We start from the raw sequence: 26,291 nt of genomic DNA on the forward strand, positions 1-26,291 counted from the left end.
ATTTTATCCAATCTCAGCTCGTAATGATTTAGTCCCATTGTAAACATCATCTAATGCTCAAGGCCTGTTTAACATTAGTTACCATTTCTAGATTTATTCCTTCCTCCAACCTATCATTGAATTTTGCTTAATTTTTTCTTGTGAAATATGCCAAAGTCAGAGTCACACTTTCATTGATGGCTGGACATACATTTTAGAGAACGATATATAAATGACATGACTGCTTTTAAAATGCCAGGCGGACTTGTAGAAATTAAAATAGATAACATCATAATAAATAGGGAAAAGACTGAAGTCACCAATGATTTCATTTTATTTAGATCCACCCTAAACACTCACAGAAGCAGCAGTTAATAAATCAAGCAGCATATCACACTGAGCAAGTCTTCTGTTGAAAAGCAAAGATGACGCTGTGAGGACTAAGGTGGATTTGACCGCGTCCTGGTAGTTTCCATTGCCTGAAATGCATGGAGAAGCTGGACAGTGAATAAAAGTACCGGAGAAGAATTAAGCAGTTAAATTATGTTGTTGGCAAAGAATACTGAAAGTATCATGAGCTACTGGAAAAAAATCTGTCCTGTAGAAAGTACAGCCACAATGTACCTTCGGAGCAAGAATGACAAGACTTTGTTTACACGTCCTTCAGAAATGTTACCAAAAGAGACCATTCCTGCAAAAGCACAACATACTTGGCACAGTAGAAGGTCACTTTAAAAGGGGAATATCTCTCATGAGTTGGGATGCCACAGTGACTACAGCAATGGGCGCAAACATAATAGGAACTGTGAGGATGGAGCAGAGCCAGGCAGTATTTTGTTGTGTTGTACATAGGGTCACTGTGAGTCCCAACTAGATAGCACTTAGCAACAATAACACATATACTAAACTAGCCACTTTTGCACACTAGTTAGGCTCCCAATTCCTGCCTACCAGCAACCAATAAAACCAAACACATAGCCATTGCGTTGATTGCTTCTTAGAGTTTCTGAGACTGGAAATCTTGATGGGAGCAAACAGTTTCGTCTTTCTCCAAATTTGAAGCACATGTTTATGACATTTATTCCTATGGCATACACTTTGATTTAACCAGCGCAGCTATGCTGGCCACAGTTGGTTGTAATCGGAGTGATTAATGTATAGCTGATGGACGACAAAGGAATGGGCGCATGAGGGTGGACAGCCAACTTCAAGATAATTCAAAGCCAACTCTGCACAATACAAATATTCTAGATTGAAAAAGAATAACTTAATGCAACCTAATCTTCTTCATGTCTAAAGACTAGATGAGCCCTGATAAAGATCACTTCAATTTTAGCATTATTCTACTCATGTGGCATTACCCTGTCCATTCTTTTTTATCCAAAGCATTTGTCAAATTCAGAACCGAGGCACAGAGAATGTTTGTGCAGTGATAATGTGACATTCCATTCACCATTCCTAAAGGCTCTCATAATAATAATAGTAACACTGAATCATTAATGGCCAGATTTACTCCTTTTTTAACAGTTTCAGGAAATGTGAACACTACCATATTAATGTAAACACAGAGTGGCTCTCTTAATAGTAAATAGGCTTGGTGGCGCAATGGTTGGCAGTTCAAACCCATTCGGCAACACCTAGGGAGAAAACTTCTGGTGTTCTTCTATGAAGATTACAGCCCAGGACACCCTGTGGGAAAATTCTACTCTGAGTAGAAAATTAATTTATGTCACCTAAGAACCACAGCTGCTTATAACACAGTCACAAGGAGTTAAAATGAAGAGTCCAGACTAAGGTAATTTAGCTCCCAACCTTAATTATGTAAGGAGTCTTGGTGGTACAGTGGGTTAAGTGCTAGGCTGCTAACCACAAGGTTGGTGCTTCAGACCCACCAGCTCCCATATGGCAGAAAGAGAAACTGCCTGTTCTTGTAAAAATTTCTAATCCTAGACACCCCAAGGAGCAGTTCTGCTTTATCCTCTAGAATTTCTATGACTCAGAATGGACTTAGTGGCAGTGGATTAGTAATTGTGCAGAGGTAAAAACTGAGGGTCCGCGATGCGGAACTATATGCTCAATGTCACCTAGTGAGAAGCGTCTTGGGTAGAGTGCAGGTCTCCCAACTACTAGCTCAGTATCTTTTTCTCGATCCTGTGTCATACTTCTGGTGCACTGGGCTAATGAAAGAGAGAGATTTTGTATAGATTTTGTCAAGAACATCCTCAGATGTTCTTGTTGTCAACCTGGGATGACACACTCAGTGGAATGGAGAGTAATTACAATAGAAACAAGAATACTAGGATTGAGGGGCCCAAAGCCTTTGGTACTCAATTAAAATAGGATAGCCTTTGAGTCTGTGAGGCACTTAAAAATAGAAGTCAGCGTCTTAACAGAAATCCAACGGCTTCCTTCCCACCTTATAAGCTAACAGAGAGAAAAAGGTCCTGCTCTTAGCAGAGTGATCTATGGAAGGGTTAATAGAAATGAACTCAATTGCTGCTCAGGTGTTGCTATGGCTCATGATCCCAGTCACATCCTGTCTTTCCAAGGAAGTTGAAGTGACAGATCTTAAGATGGCTTCAGATTTGCACAAGATTTATGATCTAATAATTAGATTCTCATTGGAAGCTGGTGGGAGCAGACAGATATAAATACAATTAGCCTTGCACTCAATTGCCCGTGGGAACTGGGGTGTGGAGAGCCTTCCCAGGCCAAAGAAACTAGCCCTTGCAAAAAAAAAAAAAGGTCCAATTGCGAAAAATGAATTCTCCAAAACCCTTGTCTCCAAAATTGGATTAATCAAATGGCCAATTCATTAAATGTATTATATTTATTAGGCATAGCTTTCCAGCATAAACCTTTAATGTGGCTGTTTCAATAGCTTTGATGGAAATGTTCATTTTTGGTTACGGATTGCATAACAAGATCTTCTAATTATGAACTAATCTAACATTGTTCTGCCACCTGAGAAACCGGCACGCGAATTCTCACATTCTGAAAGGTCTGGGAGAAATCATTATGAAATTAACATTTTCCATACAAGATACTGTGTGTGTTTTTCTGACTGAAACATCTGTATTTCAAAAGTGGTAAGATAGGTTTCATGACTTCTGATTTCTTTCACAGGCTTTTAAATGTATTTTCTTATATTTTAAAAAAGCTTTCCCCATATTTTAAATAGTCTTTTGCTAACTCTTCACTTGACATGTCAGCCTGCTCTATATTTCGATAACAGCAATTAAGATTTTAAAAATAAACTAAACCAAAGGGTCCACCACTTCTCTATCAGATTGTCACATTGTGGTGACTTGCATGTTACTGTAATGCTGCAAGATTAGTTGGTGCATTTGACTTATGATTAATATATACCATGGATGTGTGTTAAATATACCATGGACTTCCAGATGAGTGAACAGCCTGTTTGGAAAACGAGGATGCTTCTTAGAATCGAGGATAGTAAGACTTGGTTTCGTGGACTTGCAACATATTATCAGGAGGGACCATGGCTGATAAAGTTGATGATCAGCAAAAAGAGAAAGACCTTCATTCAACAAGATAGATTGACACTGAATTCCACAATGGGCTCAAACAGTTAAAAGCTTGTGAGGCTGGCTCAAGACCAGGCAGTTGTTTCATTCTGTGGTACATAGGATCACTGTGAATTGGAATCAACTCAATGACGCTGGACAAGGACGACAACAAACCAAAGTGTTCAAAAGAAATCAGGAGCAATGTGGTTGTGTTGACTTATTAGTAGTTTTCAAACAATGTCAATAAGAAATTAAAGAAATTTAAGTAAGGGGGAGAGTGATGAAGATTCTTAAAGGAATAGCTACCGCAGTCAGTTCTTGCTTCACACGCCAGTGTTCACATCTCTAACCATACATATGAGATTAAAAATCTTAGAAATATGAAGAAACTTATAAAAGCAACAACAAAGAAGACATTAGAAAGGATTTTTGGATGAATAATAATAATATTTTTAATTGACAAAATTGTATTTCATCATGCCTTATTACCACTGAACATTCTTGTAAAAGTTCTTATATGCCATTGTTAATAGGTTAAGAGCATTTTTGGTAAAGCAATGTGGTAAATTTACTGTGATTTGGTTAAATTATCTTTGTTAAGTCCAGTGACTGAATTTCAGTGTGGTAGGTTTGGCTCATAGTCCCTGGGTGGTTCAAAGATTTGAGCTGACTGCCCAACAGCCACTGTGAGTTGGAGTCAACTCGATGGCAACAGGTTTGGCATTTTGAGAGGCAGAAATGAACAAGTTTCCTCTACAAGATAGATTTTTTTAGGAAACAGGAGCAGGAGCTATGCTTTAAGGAGCTCTAACTCTTCTGTGTACTGGGGAAGTGATGACATCTGTTAATGAGAAAAGGCATGCCAAGTGGTGCAGAGCTCAAGAAATGGTGTGGTAGTTACATAATCGGGTGTCAATTTGGGACTTGAGAGGATTAAGAGTGAAGGATACAGTCTAGTCTGTTAATTGTATCATAGCCAATGAGGCTTCTGTGTGGGCATGGCCTTCTGAGAATTTGGGGAACTCCAGTATTTCCTCCTTGAAGGTAGGAGATAGTCTCTCTCTGCTAACTCCCTGAGAGATGGTCTACTGACAAGACACATAGCACTACACTGATAGACCCTGTGCCTGGGAACTGGAAGAGCCACATGGAAACCCCTAACAGTGTTGATATGCTTATAACACCACTGGATCCACAAGACTTCCCACCCAATGGCCTGTGATCTTCCTGTATTCGGTGTCATTGCATATGTTTTGTGAGTCTGACGAAGACTTTATAGATTGGTATCAAACATATGGGCTAAGATTGGACTTATAAACTTGATTCTGACTGGGCTGCTATATTTTCTCAATATTCAGTTGCTCTTGCATATAAAGATCTATCTTATACACACATGAACATGTCTATTAATTTGTTTCTCTAGTCCACTCAGACTAACACAAATGAGGAATCTCTGAGTCAAGCCATTGACCAAGGACACATGGTAATATGACTTTGTGGTACTAAGGGCCTGACTGAGAGCTTCAACCCCCAAACTAGATTGATGCTAGTGCTTATCAGCTGCCTTCCCTGGCCCACTTTTTCACTGCAGGCTTTTGCCCAAAGGTGACCCTGTGCACCCTGTATACAGTGGCATCCGTCATATTCCTCTATGTGCTTGTTCATTGCAGTTTCTTCACAGCATACTGATTTTACCTGGGTGGTTGTTTGTCCTTGCTACAAGGATGTTATTGAGTGCTGCTGAGTTGGTTTCAACTCACAGACGACCCAGTTGACAGAATAGAAAACTAGGGTTTCCTAGGCTGCAATCTTTATGGGAGCGGATGACCAGATCTCTCTCCCAAATTACTGCTGGGTGGTTTTGAACTGTCAGACTTTAGGATAGCCACTAAGCAGTGAGTGCTCTTTCTTAGGCTGTAAGATCCACAGAATCAGGGCAATGTGCATTTTCTTCACTGCTGTATTCTCAGTGCCCAGAAGAGTGCCAGACACTATGATTATGTTCTATACATGTTGACTAAATGAATTAATCAATGATTAACCTATAAGGGCCTCCCTGGTCAGATCTGGGACTATCTCTTTCAATAAGCAAGTACTGTGCCCAAGAAACGACTGAAAAATCCACTAGGTTTGGCCGGGAGGAAAAACCTGCGACTTTTAACTTTCCCTGTAGTTTTTAATTTTTAGAATAGACTGCGCTTTTTGCTTAGAGTGTAGGTTCCCCCAGTTATTTCACTAACTGAGCCCTTTCAAACGTGAAAACCAAGTACTCAGTGTTCCCTCTGGCAATGAAAAAGTTTGTGACAAGAGCCCATGGCCAGAATAAAGTGTTAAGCCTCTGCTTTTGCAGCCACCCCCTCCCCCCCATACACACACACTTTGGGAAACTGTAGGCCTAGAACATTCTCTCCAGCTTTGTCCATGCTGTGGACTGCTGGGAGTTTAAGAGGTCAGGTCAGCACCCAATCACCACTGGAGGCTTCTACTCCTCAGCAGGAAAAGCTGAGTATGATTGGGCACCAGCAGATCATCATTCCTCAATAGTAGCAGAGAGCACTCTGGATGACAAGCATCTGCCAGACAACTCTGTCCTATCCTCTGCGAGAAACTTCTTACATGAAAATTGCACCAAAATCATATTTATTCCCCCAGCACCTGACAAAAGCCCCAATCAAGATTTGTTGAGTAATGCTATTTTTTTCTTCCAAGATGGCGCCAATGAAAATATTGAGCAAAAGTTACCGCCACTGAGTTCATTCCAACTCGGGCCGACCTTTTACAGAATTCCCGAGGCTGTAAATCTTTATGGGAGCAGATAGCCCCAACTTTCTCCATAGGAGCATCTGGTGGGTTTAAACCAACAACCTTGAAGTTACCAGTCCAGCACTTACCCAACAGCGCTCATAATGCTCTTATAGTATGTGTAGGAAACTGGCATGCAGGGGGCTATGCGGTTTGTAGGAAACACTTTTTGCTTACATAGAAATACTGTAAATTGTTGAGAAATAAGTTGATTGTTATTGGTTTGTTGAGACCCTGAGTAGACAGTAGTCAGAATCCTGACAATCCAGGTTCTATGGACGAGCGACCCCCCAGAAGAAAGCATGCACATTCACTCCCTGGGATGTACCCCACTGAGAGGAATTGGGCTAGGCACATGTAAGCCCCCTAACTTCAGGTCCAACTCAAACCCCAAAAGCACTGCCAATGAGTTGGTTCTGACTCAATTTGCCCTTATAGGTTGGGGCAGAACTGCCCCTATGGATTTCTGAAACGGTACCTTTTTACAGGAGTAGAAAGCCTCATCTTCCTCCCACAAAACGGCTGGTGATTTTGAACTTCAGACCTAACACTTGGTAGTCCAATGCATAACCCACTACTTTATTTGGGCTAACTAGAGTCAAGAAAATTCTCAAAGAGATCAGAAGACTGGATCAACCACTGGCTTGACGATTCCTTTTCTCTGGGCTGCACCTGACCCTGTGACCCTTTTGAATAATGGGGTAAAGCATATCCCCAAGTCTTACCTACACATTGCCTGAGAGCCAGGAACAAGAGAGGAATGGGTGTGTGAAGCTATCAAAGCAGGGAAGTCACTTAAAGAATGTGCTGTACTCCATTTAGCCCTGAGAGATGGTAACATCTTTATTCTTAGCTTCATCTACTCTTAGCCCCTGGAGGCAATTGAATCCTTGGCTTTGATTCCTTCTCTGCTGCTGGGAAAGTGGGAAGGGGAAGGAAGTAAGACCTTGACCTTTTCCTAACGCTTAGTTGCTACAGTTGTTGCTGGTGCTGTTACCAGGGACCCTTCGTTACCTCCTCCCAGTTAGGCGTAATAGAAAACCAGGCTGACAACACACAGCATGTATGTCAGGGCATTTCAAGCCCCACCACCACGTTGTGTTAGGGTAACCTGCTCATTCAGAGGACACACACAACATATGTCTAATTAATCCACTATTGAATGGCAGTGTAGAAAGACCCAAGCAAAGTAAAAGTGATTTGTGTGGCGGTCTCAGTAACTTCGCTGCTCTCATGTTTCCAAAGACAAACTTGGAGAAGTGCTGTCTTTCTTTGGATTTGGCTACTTTCCATTTGGAATCTCCCAATTCCAAGCAGGCTGTCTTTCATCCCAGAATAAATCATTCTCCGTGAGAGGAACCACTTCGATAAGCCTGTTCTTGGGCATGACCACCTGAGAGCAAGACATTTCTTCGAAAATGCATGGGAATCATTACAAAAAAGCCTCTCCAAAGGATGCTGGCCGGTGCCACTGAACTTTATAGCCGGCACTGACTGCCAGGCCAAACAATAGATGACAAGATGCCTTGGGACAGAATTCTAGAAAGGGCACTTGTGAGTTGTAAATGACACCGCAATCCTCCGCGCTGTTTTCTTTCTAAATACAGTTTTTGCCTGTTGGACACTTCGAGAGTTTAGGTGGTCAACTCTGTAATTTTTATCAGATTGAGCACTTTGAAATAGAACCAACATTGTTAGCGCAGCTTGTGTTCGGCTGTCTATTTTTTCTCCCTTGGATACCAGCCTTACCAAAGAGAGTTTCAATTTTAGATATGTTCCCTCCCGGAGCAAAAAATCCCATGGAAAATGATTCTTGGGAGGACATGCAAATGTGCCAGTGACCTACATACGGAGCCTGTAAGCCCATCGGATTGCTCTGCCACTTCAAACCAGGGGGAAAATGGAAAACTGAAACAGTATTTTGGATGTTGCACTCCAAAAGGCACTAAGATTTTTCCAGGGCTGTTTTTATAAAAGATTATTCATGAGGGGCTCTTTCCTTTGTCTCAGTGGCTTTGCCAAATGACACATTTAAACTGGATGCGTTTTTTTCTCAGAATAATTAAGGTGTGAAATTATTGCATGTGATGTTTTATTTTAGGGCTTTAAAGCTGCGTGATCCTCTCTCAACCCACTGTCGCAAGAGCGGTGCAAAAACAGAGGTCTCTGGTTTCCATAGCTGGTATTAACAACACATGTGCCCAATATCTTTTGCCACTTTCCTTGGAATCCCTGGGTGGCTCAACTGATTAACTGCTTGATTACTAGTCCAAAGGTTGGCTGTTCAAACCCACCCATAGGCTCTGGGAATCTGCTCCCCAAAGGTCACAGCCTGGGAAACCGAGGGAGCAGTTCAACTCTGCGGGATGAACATGAACATGACTCACTAGGAATCGGAATCAACCCTACAGGAACTAATGACAACTGCTACTTGACGGTGGCAGACAGAAGGTTCACTCACCTAAGGATTAAGAGAGGTTGGGCTTTAAAACAGCCAAGTTCGTTAGTCTAAGAGAATCGTGGCTGTAGGTGTATGGGGTGCCGGGTAATCACTTTCCCCTCCTGGAGGTCTGCCTGAGTAGTCGCACAGGTTAGACATGTGGACCTCATTTCTCTTTGGCACCACTGAAGCTTACCCTTCCTTGGCTGGTTGCAGCTGGGGGCTTGCAAAGTGTCTTCCACAATAAAGATAGCAGGATTAGATGTGTCCCTTGGACTGCATCTCTTTGGAACATGATCCTTGATGTTTTTCAAGAGGGCTAAGGAAAACTAATGGCTTGCAAGAACCCCAGACCCATCCATGCTGGTAGGAAGTCCAAACAATGGTGGCTTGGTGTCCTGAAGGAAAGCAAGCAATGGAAACTGAATGGCAAATGGGTTGTGGGCCCTCAAAGAGCAAGGGGTATGATGTGAGTCAAGTGACATGGTGATGCAAGTAATTAACATCACTTGAAGGTAAGAAAAATATATAGTGAGCAGTGGTGGTGGTGATGGGTGAGACAATGTACTGGTTTAGAGATCTAGGAAGGATGTTGGTTGTTGTGAGTTGTTAACTTCCATTTCGTTGGCTTGGACTCCCAGTGACTGTGTTAGGCTGGGTTCTTTAGAGAAACAAAACCAAGGACGTTTATAAAGGAAGAAACTTACATAAAGGAAGTGGCTCACGAACCTATAGAAATGGAGATGTCTAGGACAGTTGAGGTCTGTGGGTCCGGCCGGCCGCTAAGCTGGATGCTCCCTGATGTGCGCAGCTGCCAGGGCTAATGAAGCAGGACAATGAGCTGGAAGACCACAGCAGGTGGGCGAGGAGGGGGATGAGTCCAAGGTCGGCAGGTCAGATGTTGGACTCTGATGGCTCTCATGTCTGCGGGCAATATGGCAGGTCAAATGCGGATACAGGATCCAGACCAGCACAAAGAGAAGAAGCCCTTTACAGAGTCTGCAAAGGAGCAGGGCATACCATCGAGGAAACTTCCTTTCAATTGCACTCCACCTACATCTTCTGACCGTTAACTGTGTGGATGTGCACAGTAGATGCCGTCCTGCAGTTGATTACACTGTGTCAGGTCACATCCTGGGGGGTTACGAGGCTCTAACTGACAATCCCCTGAAGATCTCGTCTGAGTACTACAGAGGAAACCACAGCTCGGTCCAGTGCTATCTTTACAGTCTGTCCTTTGTTACTGTGTCACTCGATCTTTCACAGGGTTTTTCTTTCTTCCCCTGAGCCTTTACTTTACCAAGTGCGCTGTGCTTTCTCAGGGACCGTTCTCGTATGAGGAAAGGGCTATCCAATCAAAGAAGAGTGTTTGACAGTCATTGTTTCCTCCTACTACTTCTCTGCTTTGTTGGAGACCATCCTCATTTTTATTCAGCATTTTCTTTTTTTTTTTAACAATTTATTAGAGGTTCATACAACTCTTATCACAGTCTATACATATACATACATCAATTGTATAAAGCACATCTGTACATTCTTTGCCCTAATCATTTTCTTTTTTTTCCTCCTCTTTTCTTTTTTTACATTTTATTAGGGACTCATACAACTCTTATCATAATCCATACATATACATACATCAATTGTATAAAGCACATCCATACATTCCCTGCCCCAATCATTCTCAAAGCATTTGCTCTCCACTTAAGCCCTTTGCATCAGGTCCTCTTTTTTTTTCCTCCCCCCTCCCCTCTTCCCCCTCCCTCATGTGCCCTTGGTAATTTATACATCGTTATTTTATCATATCTTGCCCTATCCGGAGTCTCCCTTCCCCCCCTTCTCTGCCGTCCCTCTCCCAGGGAGGAGGTCACATGTGGATCCTTGTAATCAGTTCCCCCTTTCCAACCCACTCACCCTCCACTCTCCCAGCATTTTCCATGTTGCTCAAGAAATGCTCTTCAAAAGCCACGAGTCTATAGCCTTAAACCTCTTAATCTATGACAAAGACAAATAGCTGCTCAGTTACATGCCATTAGTGAATCTTCATCCTGGGGCACGTTGTCCAGGGGATAACCGTGAGAAGCCTGCTCTTAGCCGCACATCCACCTTACATCCTGGAGAAGAGAGAACACTCAGCCCCACCAGCGCTACTGGAAACTCCCCAAAGGGGGGAAGGTACGGGGCTTTCTGTGGGCAGAATATAGGAATGGGGGATCTGCTGGGCAAATACTAAGAACAGCCATTACAAACCATCCACCTTGATCCCATCCTTCCCAACAACCTGCATTTGTTTTTTCAGTGATCTCAGCCAAGGTGACGGATCTCTTCTTCCAAGTTAATGCGTTCGTTTCTCGGGTGCATCAAGGCTGAAGGAAAGCTCGGGGACAATTTCACTGAGTGGAGAGTTTTAGAGACAGACAGCACTTTCCTGGAGAGGACGCAAGCTCAGAATGTGCCATTTCCAAGACCATTAAGCTATCACGTGGCAGAGTTGCCACTAGAACTTGCAGGAACCTTAAAGAAGTAGGTAGTGGAAGAATGGTGTCACAAATGAGATTGGTGGGTTGCCTTCACAAGACTACAACACGGATTTGTGATGACCACCTCCGACCCTGTGTGCCAGGGTCTTGGTTTAGATTCAGACTGGCAGGAACTTTGTGGAGCTCACATCTCCAGGGGGCTATAAACTGGTTCTAGTCGGACTAGGGAGATGGAGAGACCGAGAAGCAGATGATTTGCCATTCAGCACATGGTGCGCCAGAGGCAGCTCTACTCTGGTCAATTCTCGACATCCCCGAGCTCATCCAGGAATGGAACGGCATCAGACCCTCTCTATGGTGTAAAGCGAGGTGCTCTTGATTGGGGCAGGATAAGCTTCCACACTGGAGGCAAACATGAAAAGACCATGACGTTTGAACAGACACTTCATGTTTAGAAGTGTATGCGAGCCAACAGCATCAGGAAAGCGTTGAGAGGTGGAGGTGGAAAGGTCAGAGGGCTTCATTTGCGTGGGACTGTAACTTTAATCCAAGGGTGTCTAGAGTGTGTAACCTTCCTGCTCGGACAAGCGATCTATTCATGGTCACTTGAAGCGGGTAGTGGTTAGGGTGGTCATTTTTCAAAGGCCAGATGAGCACTGCCAGGTTGGCTCCCCAGACCCCTTAGAAACTTCTCTTTTCAAAGGCTGTGTTCAAAAGGCTTAAATTGCAAGTTAAGTAAGTTCAGCTATTTAAAACTCCCGTGACTGCTGTCGGCATGCAGCATCGTATTCTTCAATTTCCTCTTGGAAGCTCTGCACTTCTGGAATCTAACTTCTCTGCTTCCTTCCCACATTGTTTTCAGTCAGCCACATTTCGTTGTCCTTAATGAACCTCGTGATATTAGTGCTGAGCACACAGATTGAAAAGCGGTGGTTTCTGAAATAACGTTTCACGTTTCTCCCCTTCTAGGAAAGGTTAGGGCAGCCAGGCAGATGCAGGCCATGTTTCCAATTATAACACCACTGATTCTATCCCCCCTCCCACTAACAAAAATAGAAACTCACCAGGGAAGCTGAGCTGTCCGTATGAAGCCAGTTGTCACCAACATGGCTGCTGACACCACTGGTTGTGGATCACGGATGCGACGAGATCACGGGGCAGAGGGTGCTGAGAGGCAGGGAGAACTTTTAAGTAGCATGGTCTCTAGGTGGGACCATCCACATGGAAGGGTAAAAAGTAGTCCTGGCTACTGCCCAAGCCTACTTCTGGAGAGCTGATTCTGACTCCCAGCAACCCTATAGGGCAGGGAAGAACTTCCCCATAGGATTTCCAAGACTGTTTATCGTGCACAGAAGCAGCCTGCCACATCTTTGTCCCAAGGAGTGGCTGGTGGATTTGAACTGCTGACTTTTCAGTTGGTGGGTGAACGCTTTAACCCCTGCTCCACCAGGGCTCTTTTCATGGAAACCATGCCTTGGAGTGGGGTGGTAGTGGCGGTGGAAGGGACATACCATTTGAATAGTTAAGATAACAGGTGGAAAAGATGGAGCTGTAGCCCATGCCATGGGTCAATAGCAAGCAAATTGTTTGAGTTTCTGAATCCATGGAATTCTTGGAATCCAGGAGTATTTCCTCACACAGCCACAAGCAGTTAGCTGCTCCATGAGGGCTCCCGGTGGGGATGCCCATACCTTTGCAGATAAGAAACTTCCCAAGATTGGTTCCAGCGCCCTCTGACCACCTTGGGTGCGGTATGGATCCTGCCCATGCCCCCAGAAGGACTCAGGGCACTCTCACAGGGTAGTGTATAAAGCAGCCATCACATCTTTCTCCTGTGGAGTGGCGGGTGGGTTTGAACTGGCCCTTCCAATTAGTAGCCCAGTGCTTCAACCACAGCACTACCAGAGCTCCTTGGAACCAAGTGATCCTTAGGAGTAAGAATGGGGAGACTTAGCCTTGATTACTTTGGACATACCACCTGGAAGGACTGTTATCTCAAAAAGGCCATCAGGCTTGGCAAAGGAGGGTCCATGGAAACTAGGGAAACCTCCACTGAGATGGATTGACATACCGTGGACTCAGACCCAAAGTCCTCATGCTGGGACAAGACAGGGCTTCAGGTTGCTGTGAGTCACAGCCTGCTTAGAGGGCAATGGCAACAGTAGACATTTGCAGGTTAGCTGAGACTGGGCATTCTAGATGAAGGGAACCGAATTTGCAAAAGCTTGGCTCCTAAGGGCAAAATAGAATGTTATGAAACGAAGTAGTTTAGCATGGCTATGACTTAGTCCTCTTGAGATCAGAGCATGATATGAGGTTGGAAATGGAAATAGTGATCAAGAGGAGTCTTGAATAGCATGTTAGGGGTTTTCTCAAGAGAAAGAGGAAGGTCTTTGGATCCGGGGAGTGTATGACATGAAGTCAGGATGCTACAGGATCGGGGATTGAGTTGGCACCCTAACCTTGGAGATGAAGAAGAAACGTAGTTAATGGTAACATCAATAAAAGGGAAATTTTAGATGCTATCTTGAACATATTAGAGCTTAAATTCTGATTACTTGTTTGCAGATGCCTGTGGTTTACAGAGTGGACCTTAAATCCTTCACCAAGTTCTTTCTGACCCTTTGCTGGTGTTGTAAAAGGCTTTGCCCTCTGGCAGAGTGTGCTCGAAATGGAACAGGCTTGCTTTCAGGCCGTGCCTGAGCAGCCCCTTGATGGAAATTGGGCTACTAAGGCATACCGTCATCCATCATACTCCATTCAAGGGGGGAAGAGGCCCTGGATGCAATCTACAGAACTTTTATTCTGCAATAGCCAAGCCCTAATTCCAATCACGGAGCCCTAACAGCATGGCATAGTGGAATAAGATTTAGTTTGTTAACCACAAAGTCAGTGGTTGGAACCCACAAGGTGCTGTTAGGGAGAAAGATGAGGTTTTCTATTCCTGTCACGGTTTACAGCCACAGAAACCTCACAGAGCAGCTCTACTCTGTCCTGGTGGGTCACAGGGAGTCAGAATTAACTCCATGGCAGTGGGGTTCCCCCCGCCCCGCATGGTTCTTTGCCCACCTCCACAGTCCCTAATGCAACGATGATGGACCGATCTGCCATCTATCATGATTTCTTCACAAATGTCCTTCATTTTCTATGCTTTAAAATATAGCCACGTGGATGTGAATCTTCAGACACCACGAGGACCTCATGCTGATGCCCGCCACCATTTGGATGATTCGCTTTTGCTTTGCCTTTGTCCTGTTTAAGACTTCATACAGGGGTTCTCTAGGAAACATTAAGAGGCGTCCTGGTGGCATAGTGGATTATGCATCGGGTTGCAAGTTGAGCAATTTGAAACCACCAGATGATCAGTGGGAGAAAGATGGGCTTTTCGATGCCTGTAAAGACTTACAGCCTCAGGAACCCTTGAGACAGCTCTATTCTGCCTCATAGGGTTGCCATGAGTCAACATGGACTCAATTGTAGAGATGGCTTTTGGTATAAAATATATATGGATTGGGGGTCTTTCCCTTTCCCCAACACTAAAAATGCACAAATCAATAACCAGTTGCTGTCAAATAGGTTTTAACTAATGACAATCCCAGGTGTGTCTGTTAAACCAGTCTTCTAATGAGTTTTCTAAAGAAGATCACCAAGTCTTTCTTCCTAGGTGCCTGTGGGAAAGTTCGAACCCCCAACCTTTCTGTTAGCAGTCACACATACTAATAATACCACGTAGAAACTCCAAAAACACCCCTAGTATTCCTACAAGTTCCTGTCATGCACCCACCTTTCCAAATCAGAATCTTCAGTTGGCGAGGACCTTCAAGATGGATCGCTCAATGCAGTGCCTTGTGGACATAATGGTCATGCAGCTTCCGCTAGACAGAAAATCTAGCCTCTTGAAGATATTCATTGGGTAATAAAAGCAAAATCAAAACAAAAAACCCATTCACTGTCATTGAGTTAATTATGACCCAGAGCGACTCTATGGGGCGTGGTAGATCTGCCTCTGTGGGTCTTCTGAGGCTATAAGTCGATAGGGAGTAGAAAACCTTGTCTTTCTCCCACTGAGCTTCTGGTGGTTTTGAACTACTGCCATTGTGTGTTTGTGCCCAACACATAACCCATTAAGCCACCAGGGTTCCCATTGGGTTATGGAAGACTACAAATTGAAAAACAGCCTGGGGTTTAGGGTACCTAAATCTTCCTTCTCCCCATCGCTGAAGGTCCTATGAAATAATCCCGAATTAATAGCTGATGTATTGTATTAGCATACAAATACTTTCTCTGATGGGAGGGGGGTGACAATGGAATGAGGTTATTCCCAGAGTTTAGTAGTGCTTGGGCACTAACTAAAAGGTTGGCATGCAGTGATTTTACAGGAGAAAGACCTGGTCATCGGCTCCTTTCAAGTCTACAGCCTTTCAACCCTAAGAAGTAGTCCTGTCTTGTCATAGGGGGTCGCTATGAGTTGGAAACTAGTTCAAAGGTGCTCAACAGGAGCAACAACCTCACCAACCACACTGGAAGCTGGCTTCACAATGTACCCCTTCTCAGTTCTTTCTCTCCCCTGTTTCACTTACCTACCCGTGTCTACTGGTACCATCTCTCATTCTATTTGTACTCTAAACCTTACCTGAGAGGAACCCCAATAATTCTGTTAATCTCGTCTCTGCCTTCTAGAAAAGATGTATTTGAAAAAAGTTGAGGCTACCCTATTTTGCTAGAGTAGTAACATCAGAGTAACTGGGGAACTTATTAGAAATGCTTCTTCAGAGGCCTCTCCCAAGACCAATTGAATCAGTAACCCCGAACCTGGGCCTGTCAAAGGCTTACAAATCCTCTGGTGATTCAGATGTAGGCTAAAAGAGCCTGAGAAGCCTGCTCTAGGAACCATTCAGGATCCTAGGGAGTGGAGCAATCCCATAGGGTTTCAGAGGCTGTGAATCTTTACGGAAGCAAATTGCCTCCTTGTTTTCAATGGAATGGATGATGAGTTCAAACCACTGGTTAGCAGCCTTTCTCTCAACCCACTGCAGCACCACGGTGCTGTAGTGTTGGTCTAGAGACGGTTTAGGGAATATCTCCAGGACCTTCAAATGCTTCTCATCTTTGTGGTTATCCTCTTCTTGAGGGAGTGCACTTCTCCAGCATCTCCACAATGACCAGGGGGGTCAAAATAAACCTGCCCGCCACCACTGAGTATATTTTGACTCCTAGTGATGCTATAAGGCAGAGTAGAACTGTACCCTTAGGGTTTCTGAGGCTGTAAGTCTTTATGGGAATGGAGAGCCTCATTTTGTTTTGTAGGAGTGGCTAGTGGATTTGAACTGTTGACCGAAACAAACTCAGTGCCATCAAGTCAATTTTGATTGCTAGTGACCCTACAGGACAGAGTAGAACTGTCCTTGGGGGTTTCTAAGACTGTTAACCTTTACAGGAGTAGACAGCAAAGTTTTGTTCTCAAGGAGAGGCTGGTGGGTTCAAACTGCTGACCTTGTGGTTAGCAGCCCAATGGGTAGTCACGATGTCACTGGTTTATAAATCCAAGTAACAACACAGCTATTGATCCTCTGTGGAAGATCAGGCTCTCCCAGTTACATTTTCTCCAAACTTTCCAGAATCCATCACCCCCAAGTTGTCTTCAACTACTGGTGACAGTCACAACAGTAAGAACATGTGGCAGGAGGACTCACATTTACACACATTGTCTGTGTCATTTCTGTAAGATTTTGTTAGGAGAAGCTAAACAGGAGTGATGGGTTGGTGTCATGGAGAATGATGCTTGGTGTCTCAGGTGCATACTAATTATTCTCCCTGCCTCTGGCTTTGCAACCGAAGCGGATGCACCACAGGCTCATGAAATGAAGCTGTAGACATCCCCACGTAGTTGTAGCAATCCCTCTGAACGGCGTGCCTACTTTTATCCATCTGACACTATTGCTGTCAAACTCTAAGCCCTCGATTCTGTGAACTCCCTTGCTTTCTCATGGTTGACATTTATCTTTCTCCAACAGATTGAGACCCTTCCATATGGCCTTCCTCCACCCTCACCCCCAAGGGTTCACGATGGCTTGTGTTGCTTCCAACATGAATGAATCTGCCCGATCTTTGGCCCCAGTGAAAGCAGACTTGGTCTTCCCTTGGCCCTGCTCCTGTCCTGGGGATTTAGGCAGCACCTCCCATTCAGGACATGAGCCAACACCAGTAGCATAGTGGAGCTGATCCTGGGGCATATGACAGATGGTGGTAGGCTTGGCAGTCACCATTTTCCCCACAGGAAACAGTTGGGTCTCATTTGTTCTTCAGCCATGGAGTATGGGGAAACAGCCAACTGGCTTTCTGCATTCTAGAGATAGTTTTGATACCCTCCTCTTTGTGCCAACATTTCTCTGTCAGCACAGCTGATTACTCCTACTCTTTGTCCGTCTTCTCCTCCAGTTCAATGACCATGCTGAGTCTGCTAGGCAGACTAGCACAAAGGATCGGAGGAAGGAAGCACAGGCTGAGATGGATAAGAGGAGAGGAGTAATGAGCTTACCTAATTAACGAACAGAGGATTTCACCCAGTCCACACACAGGGCCTATGGGTCTCACACGAGTGGGAGCAGGCAGAAAACAAGGAATAACTTCATTTGGAAATCATTGAGAAACCCAGCTAAGGAATCTTAAGATTGAAAACTGTCCCTGCCATTTACCAACGAATGGACTAGTGGGTGGGTTATGGGGTGGGACCACCAGCAGTCAGCAATGATCCAGGCACATCACCTTTGCTCCAGGTCAAATTCACCAATATTTTTAGACATTCCTCGTATGATAGGTCCTCAGATACATCCCTTCTGAAATCCATTCTTTATCCACAGATGCTTTCAAAGGTGCTCCCACGGTGACGCAGGAAAAGATGCTATCTGAGTTCTTTAGCCAACTGCCCCGCACACTCAGCTCTTATTACTTTATATAAGGTTGCATGCAGTTTTTTAATTTTTACCTTTTCAATTGCAAAGAACATTGTGGTAAGAAAACACATTCTATGTAGGCAGGCCTAAGGTTTTGAATGAGTTCTATTTCTAAGTGGGTCTTTCAGTTGAATGTGTACATTAGTGGGAACAGTTGTCTAATATCAGTTGGTCAATACCTTTCCATGCATGAAAACAGCAAGGAAACATTTCAGATACCCTAAAACATCCTTCACACAATAATACAAAATGATATTTTATGTGCGTCACTAAACATTTTTTTGAATTATTGTGCTGGAGAAGAATATTGAAAATGTGGTGGATTGTTACAAGGACAAACCAATCTGTCTTGGAAGAAGTACGGCCAGAGTGCTCCTTAGAGGCAAGGATGGCGAAACTTTGCCTCACATACTTTGGACATGTTACCAGGAGAATCTGGTCTCTGGAGAAGGACACATTGCTAAGTAAAGTGGAAGGGCAGAGAACAATAAAAAGGCCTATCTCAAGGAGATGGATTGATAGAGTGGCTTCCACAATGGGCTCAGGCCCAGGAACAATCCCAAAGACAGTGCTGGACTCGGCAGTTCTTCATTTTGTTGTGCATTGGGTCACTATGGGTCAGAACCGACTTGATGGCACCTAACAACAACACCTCACAAAGCAGTGTTCTTTGGTTGCTATGAGATGTTGTAGACACCTTGAATTTTTCATACAATAGGCTTTATGGGCTGGGTTGTTCAAGGACATGTTGTCTAACTACATGTTGTACATAAGATGGATGTTCGTAACCTAGGGTTCTGCCTGTGATGATAAAATTCTTCCCGGTGACTGAAATGTTTGACTATTCCTTGGAAGTCATCCAGACCAGGGTATGGATTCAGCACCTCTCGTTTCTTGAATCCCGATTTTCACTGTTTTGTTTATCTCTTTGCAGCTGTGATTTTTTACTCCTCAGCTTCCCTGTGCCATCAAACAGAGAGCCCATGGCAATCATGCCTTTATGATGAGCGCCTAGAGCAGTGCTTGGTAGAGAGAAGTAAGTCAGTGTCACATAAATGGGGAAATAAAGAGAGGCTGTTCTTAGAAATGCATCTTTATCTCATTTGTTCTCTGTGTTTACTCGTTTGTCGTCGTTTCTCCTCTTAACACCGAGGAAAACAGATCTTATCCTTCTGAAAACTATGCACTGGGCCTCTGTGAACTTCCTTGGCCAAATTCTCTCCCTTCTAATCCAGGCTTGGCATTCTCTTTTACCCCTTCTTTCTTCAGTAACATCAATCTTCCCATCTTCACTTTATCATGAAAGTCCACAGACACCTTCTGTAAGGAGTGGCAATTAAGACTCTTGCTCTGTGGCTCCAATGACTGTCCAATATCTTTTCTTCTCATCACAGCCAAATGGAAGGCTCCAGGCTTCTGACTCCTTCTGTCATTGCCCCCCAACTTTACCATTGGGTAGGGCCCTGTTACAAAGCAGTAAATCAAGATGAGTGCCTGTTGATAGGATGGGGGAACATGGCTGAGATTCTTTTAAATTCCGGGATGCTGTTGTTCGTTGTCCAATGTCTTGGTTAAAGGCAAATTATCACCTATCTCTGATTCTCCCACCAAAAGTTTATGAAAATATAAAGTAACCTCCGGCTTTTATTCTAAGGGCCACTGTGATGGCTCACATTATGGTGCAACCAACTGTCAGTGAAAACTCTGTCCTCCCAGGGCTAATACAGCATCCTGCCCAGGTTTAAAAAGAGTGCCTAAGCCATCTTGTTGGTCTGGATCAAGGAGACTTTCACGCCACCTGTTCTGGCTTAGCAAGAGATCATTTTAAATTTGATAACTTCTTTATTTTTATAACTAACTGATTCTTCCTCTTCCTTTCAGCTCTTAAGCGCATAAGTCAAAATTTGGGGAAGAGCCACGTCGTTAGGCAGGGGAAGGATTCTGAAAAAGACATGGGGGGAAATGGCATCAATTATTTTAATAAATAAGGAATAGGTAATTATTAGAATGTAGACATTTACACTAAATGGAATTCAAAGTACTAAAATACATTATAAAGTGTCTGTTCTAATGTCTTTACCTTAGCTGTTGCTAGGTTACATTGGTACTTTTAATAACATTAAAGGGAGCCAGAAATACTTGTAGACACTTTCCCCATTGAAAATATGAACTGACACACAAAGGAGGGGCCATATTCCTGGCTCGTGCTGTGGGGTAGTATTCATTTTCTGCTGCTCTTTAAAGGCATTTTAGCTGTTCACATTATTAATGGTTTGGTTGACAGGTTCCCTTCAAAATAGTTAAACCTTCTGATGATGTGACTTGCTGTTGGGTGCTTGGAGACTATCTCCAAGAGGCATTACAAAACCTGACCAAATCAGTAATCATCAAGTAAGTTCCTAGTAGAACTGGGCTCCCTTGGGCTTTCAATGTCTGGTTTTTCAGAAGTAGATTGCCAGACCTTTCTTCTGAGCTACCTTTGAGTGGATTTTGACCACTGATCTTCCCATAAGTAGCCATTTGAGCCAACTAGGGACTTGCCTTGAAACATAAATTTAGTCCATTCAATCTTATTCCCTTTCATCCAATCCCTTACTGAGCACCTTGCATCTGCAAAGCAGTGGGCTTAGACACTTACTGGAATATGGGGTTCAGATAAGGTGATCTGGAAAATAGGCAGTAAAAACACATATAGGAATGTGCTTTAAAATGGAGCAAATGGTGCTTCTTTGTTTCTGTTCAACAGCTTGCTTTCCATGCCATGCACATCAGGGACGCTGGAGCTGGAACTTCCGTGTGCCCCTTAGTGGAAGGGTGAGCCCACTCTTGGCTTCCGCTCAAGGAAGTTACATGAAGCAGTTGATTCAAATAAAATGTTAGCATTGCACTAACTGGATTTGGGGAAATCTCACCAGAGCACAGAGTCAGGGATTAATGTTAACTTAGAGGATAGGAAAGGGGTGGGGTCAGGGACCCTTTTAAAACTTCAGAATGGTGGTGTTGGAGACAGGACAAGACGTTAAGTTGGGCCATCTCACAACACGTTTCCAGCAGAGGGATGTGCTGGTAGGATTTTCAGGGGGCAGGTGTGTATGTGTGTATGTGCGTGTGCATGTAATCACTTGCTCTAGAGTCAATACATGGACTGTGAAGATACTTGGTGCCAAGTCATAAGCTAAGTGCTTTGCCTGTATTAACCCATTTAATTCTTACAATAACTCTGAGTAGATGTAAGGAAGCTCTGGTTTCAACCCATGCAAACTGGCTTTAGAGTTTAACACCCCCCATCTATTCTCTCGCTCTTCCCCTATGATAGATAGTCCAGGATGGTTAGCATGTCTGGGACAGAAGCTGGGAGGCTGGTAAGTATAGGTTCCCAGGCAGCTCAGTAGGTTAAGCGCTTTGCTCCTCAATGGTCACAGCTAGAAACACAACAGAATGCTGTCCTACTCTGCCCGCGTGGGGTTGACAGGAGTCAGAAGCCACTTGTGAGGAACAGGTACTGGTACATGTTAGGTAGCACAGGGCTAGATTCTGGTGGGCCTTAAATGGCATGCTTGAAGTGTTCATATTTGATCCCTACTATTTGGGGGCAGTTGGTACAATATTCTAAGCACGGGAGAGCTAAATACTTGATTCTGCTGGGAATATGGAGGCTGAACTAGGGTGTGGGTTGTGATTGGAAACAAACGGAAAAATTGACTGATTGTTGTAATGTCCATGTGACACAGTCCAACGTAATAGACAGCTACTTAGCTCCTGGAGACTGATGATCAGGACTTCAGTTCTGTGCAAAATGAGATTTCAATCATCGGTCTTTTGGTAACCGGGAGACTTGTGAATTCCATCCATTCCTAGCTGCCATACAATAGTTGACCTCCTTTGGTCATCTTTCCCATCATGTTCCTGGGTTTCTTCCATTCATTTTCAACATGGCGACTTCCAGTCTTCTGTACCTTGCTTTCTGCATTATTGTGAGGGCAGCCAACTCATTGCCACTGAGCTGACCTTGAGGGTTTCCCAGGCTGTACGCTTTATGTAAGCAGACTGCCCCATCTGTCACCCATGGAGCAGCCAAGCATAGAAACACTGCATCACCAATGAAGTCCCAGAATCCTCACCAAATGCTTCCTTCAGCTTCTGATTGGCCACAGCATGAACTCATGTCAAGAATATTAATTTTTTAGCTCGAGGGACTCTCTAGAGCGAGCTGCTCTTTGGTCCTAAGCAAGACATTTGTGTGGGGTGAGTTTGCTCTGTTTTCGTGCTCAGCACTTGTTCCACATTTTGAGTAAAAGTCTTTCTTTTTTTGTTTTTACAAAAAAGTTGTAAGGTTGACCCAAGAGGCTGCCATCCACCCCAAGACCCACCATAATCCTGGGGACTTCATGTTAGTTTCAAAGTTCTGTGACCTCTTCATGTTCCCTGACCTTCACAGCCAGACTTAATTACTCAGAGCGCTGGTTACATTGGACCTTGTCATCGTTTAGGACACTTCTACTTTGAGAATATGGAAGGCATGCCTACATAAAAGTGGGGTGTGTGGTACCCAGCCAGCTGCTTCAAGGCGATCTCAAATTCATCTCACCCGTTGCAACTACACTTTTAAGCCACTTTGCTTCACTGCCTATTCGTTGGCTGTGATATTCTGTTCTTCATGACCCCTCTTCTGCACTTGACCTTGGGACATTTTATAGTTTCCTTTGGTGCTTAAGATATAGTTGAGTTTTCTTATTCTTCTTGTGTATCCAATGTGATGCTATGGCCACTATTATGAACTGCATGTGTCACTGGTAGGCTTTATAATGGTACTAAAATGTCAATGTGCCCTGATTTGGAAAGAGGATTTTAAAATGCTGATGTCCAGAGCCAATTGGCATAGCAAGAACCAAAGACATCGCTGGTTGAGACTTCTGATGGCAATTGTATCCAACATGGAGTGACATTGGCATTGATTGCTTTGCGTCTTCTGACTGCACTAATGATGGTCCTGATGGGATGAAGGAATGTGGGTTGTTGTGGGGATGAGACTGGGAATAGACTGGGAAATTATTATGATTAAGAGATATCATTAACTCACTTGCCTGAGACTTTACCCCTTTCATTAAGTGACCACTGGAAACGGAAGGAGCTTGCGTATTAGACTCCAGAGCTCCCTTTGGTCCCAGATTTTCTCTCCATATCCTCATACCCAAACAATCTCTAAAAAATACCCTTTACCCAGCAAGTACCTCCAAATGATTGCTCCCTCCCCTGATATCATCCCATCACCCTGTCCTCATTTCCTGCCCCAAGCACCTTAAACCAGAGGCTGTCACACTGCAAACTCTCTTGTTTATCCTCTCAGTCTTTCTACATCTACCCTGTTTGAGTCAGTCTTTCTTGTTCCGGGCAACCACTTGCCAACCCTATACTGTCACCTACACCTACAGGGTTGGTGACAAGCCAACACTGAGGAAAAGCCCCTGGAAACCATGACAGATCCCTGCTTTGCAAGGCTTTTCTGTGAACCTGGTCACATATCTCTCCTGTCACCGTCAGCGGCTGTGCCCACCCTCTTCACCCTGCTCCAGAGTTCCATCCCCGTGAAGTGCTCTCAGCAAATGGTGCTTGTGCTCGAGAGAGAATCAGCAGGCTCCCACTCTGCCTCCTGCCTTCATACCCACAATTCTCCCTCTGAGTTCTCCTTTCCCCCCACTTCTGTCTCAAGTACAGGTACTCCCTCCTCTAGCCACCCATGATTTATATTCCAGGGGCTTTTATTGGGCCAGAGACCCCCTCCCCAGCTCTTTTACTAACCTTTAATTTCCCCCTACCTACTGTCATCTTCTCTGTAACTTCTGGTCCTGAGCAAGTCCCTCTCGCCTTCAAACACATTTTTATAAAAGAAAAGGGAAAAAAACCACCTTTATATGCCCCGGGATGGCCCCGGCTGTCTTTCTTAACGTTTACCTCCTTCAAAGTATTGTTCACACGCTCTGTCTTCATTTTCTTATTTCTAGAGTTCCTACATATTGCAGAGCCCATGAAACCTATCTTTCTGCTCCCACTACCCATTAGAAATTCCTTAATGCCCCGCTGCCAAGGTCAGCAATGTCATGGTTGTTGCTAAAGCCACAGCTACTTCTTAGCCTTCTCTTTAGTCTTCAGCACACATGACTACTTCTCACTTAAAATTCTATTTTCTTTGTACATCTTCAAGGGACGGCAGGGCGGAGATGACGGTGGTATGAAATCTTCACTGAATTTGCCTTATCTCAAAGGACAGTATGTGTAGGATACGACTCTGCTGACTGGATGGCAGACATAAGGTGATCATTGCTGGTTAAGTTCTGCTGTGTTTTATTTTAAAACTTTACCTTCCCAATCAACCAGACTCACTGCCATCTAGCTGGTTTTGACGCATGGCGACCGTGGAGGACAGGGTAGAACTGCCCCTCTGGTTTCAGAGACTGTAACTCCTTATGAGCGTCAACAGCCTTGTCTTTCTCTCAAAGAGGTGACTTCAAACTGCTGACCTTCTGGTTCACAGCCCTTCAACTTGATATTTGATCTTTTAAGTGGGAGAAGAAATTGGGAAACTGTGTTAGTCCAGGTAGACTAGACAAACAAATCCAAGGAGACTCATATGTGTATAAGAAAGAGCTTTCCATAAAGAGTAATTGTACTTTAAGAAAACATCCCAGCATGGTCCAGATCAAGTCCATAAATCCAGTATTAGCCCATATGTCCAATACCAATCTACAAAGCCCTCCTCAGCCTCATCAAACACATGCAATGACAACGAATGTAGGAAGACCACAGGCCAGTGGGTGGGACGTCTTGGTCATCCAGTGGTGGTGTAAGCATCTCAGGGTTGCAGGGGTCACCACGTGGCTCCTCCAGCTCAGGGCACTAGTGAAGCTCCATGTGTCTTATCAGCTGTAATGTCTCTCAGGGAATAAGCCTGTGTCCCACCTCCGGTGAGCTATTTATCTTCCTAGCACCTCCAAATGAGATCATCAAGCTACGATTGGCTTGCTAGGCTCCACCCATCCACTCTTAAGTCTCAAATCGACAACAGTTTATGTAATCACCACAGACATTCACGGATTTATAAGATGCATAGAGAAAGTTTGGATCCAGGGTGGAGGGCCCATTTCCACTCATTGAACCAGTGCTGTCTCCATTGATGTATTTTTAAGAACGAACGTTATTTCTCTTCTTCCATTTTCTTGATCTAGCTTTCTTCTCCCTGCCTGCCTTTCTGTTCTCCTTCCTCCTTGGCCCCTCTTTCCCTTGTGCATCTCCTCTGCCCTCCCCTCCTCCTCTCCTTTTCTTCGTGGCTTATCTCTTTCATTGTAAGCGTTGCTCAAAGATTTCTCTTTCCTTCGTGTATCCCTCACCACGAGTAGGAAATACCAACTTTGCCTCATGGGGGGAAGGGAGATGGACCGCTTGTCTTGGACATAAAGTAAGATTGAGTTTCTAAATACCTGACCTAATCAGAATAGTCTCTTTTCTTCCCCATGAGCCGCACTGCTGACTGGAGACCAACCTGCCCTGGGTATCATGGGCAAGCCTGTGACTGATGAGGCTTTGCTGGTTCCTGGGCTGTGGTTCATCAGGCCTTGACACTTCCGCTCTCTATTCTGACTTTTCCACGGGAACCGCATCATGAAGATTTACAGCGCATTCTTTACTTATAGCAACATCCCTCCTCATTTCATCCCAGTCCTTTCCCATCACTTCCGAGTGCCCCTCTCTGCAAAAGCACTCCCCTGCCATCTGCTCGGGGGTGGATGTCTGCCATATTGCAAATGTCTCCAAAGAGATGCTCTCCTGCCCATCGCAATTCCTCCATCCATGGAGTGTTCTCTAATCAAGTCACCTAGAATGCATGATTAGACTTTTTCAGCAGGGCTTGTTCAAAGTTGTGATTGTCAATGTCATCGTGCCAACCCTGCACAGTGAAAAGAAATGGCGCCTGGCTCTGTGCCACCCCTAGGGTCATCATGGGTGGGTTCTCAGAAACTGATCGTCAGACCCCCTTCTTAGGCCTGGAGGCCTCACTGAAAACTCTTGAGCATCACAGAAACACACAAATCTCCCTGGTAGATAGCAGATGACT

Source organism: Tenrec ecaudatus, chromosome 9, assembly GCF_050624435.1.
Source record: "Tenrec ecaudatus isolate mTenEca1 chromosome 9, mTenEca1.hap1, whole genome shotgun sequence".
In the NCBI taxonomy this organism is placed as follows: Eukaryota; Metazoa; Chordata; class Mammalia; order Afrosoricida; family Tenrecidae; genus Tenrec; species Tenrec ecaudatus.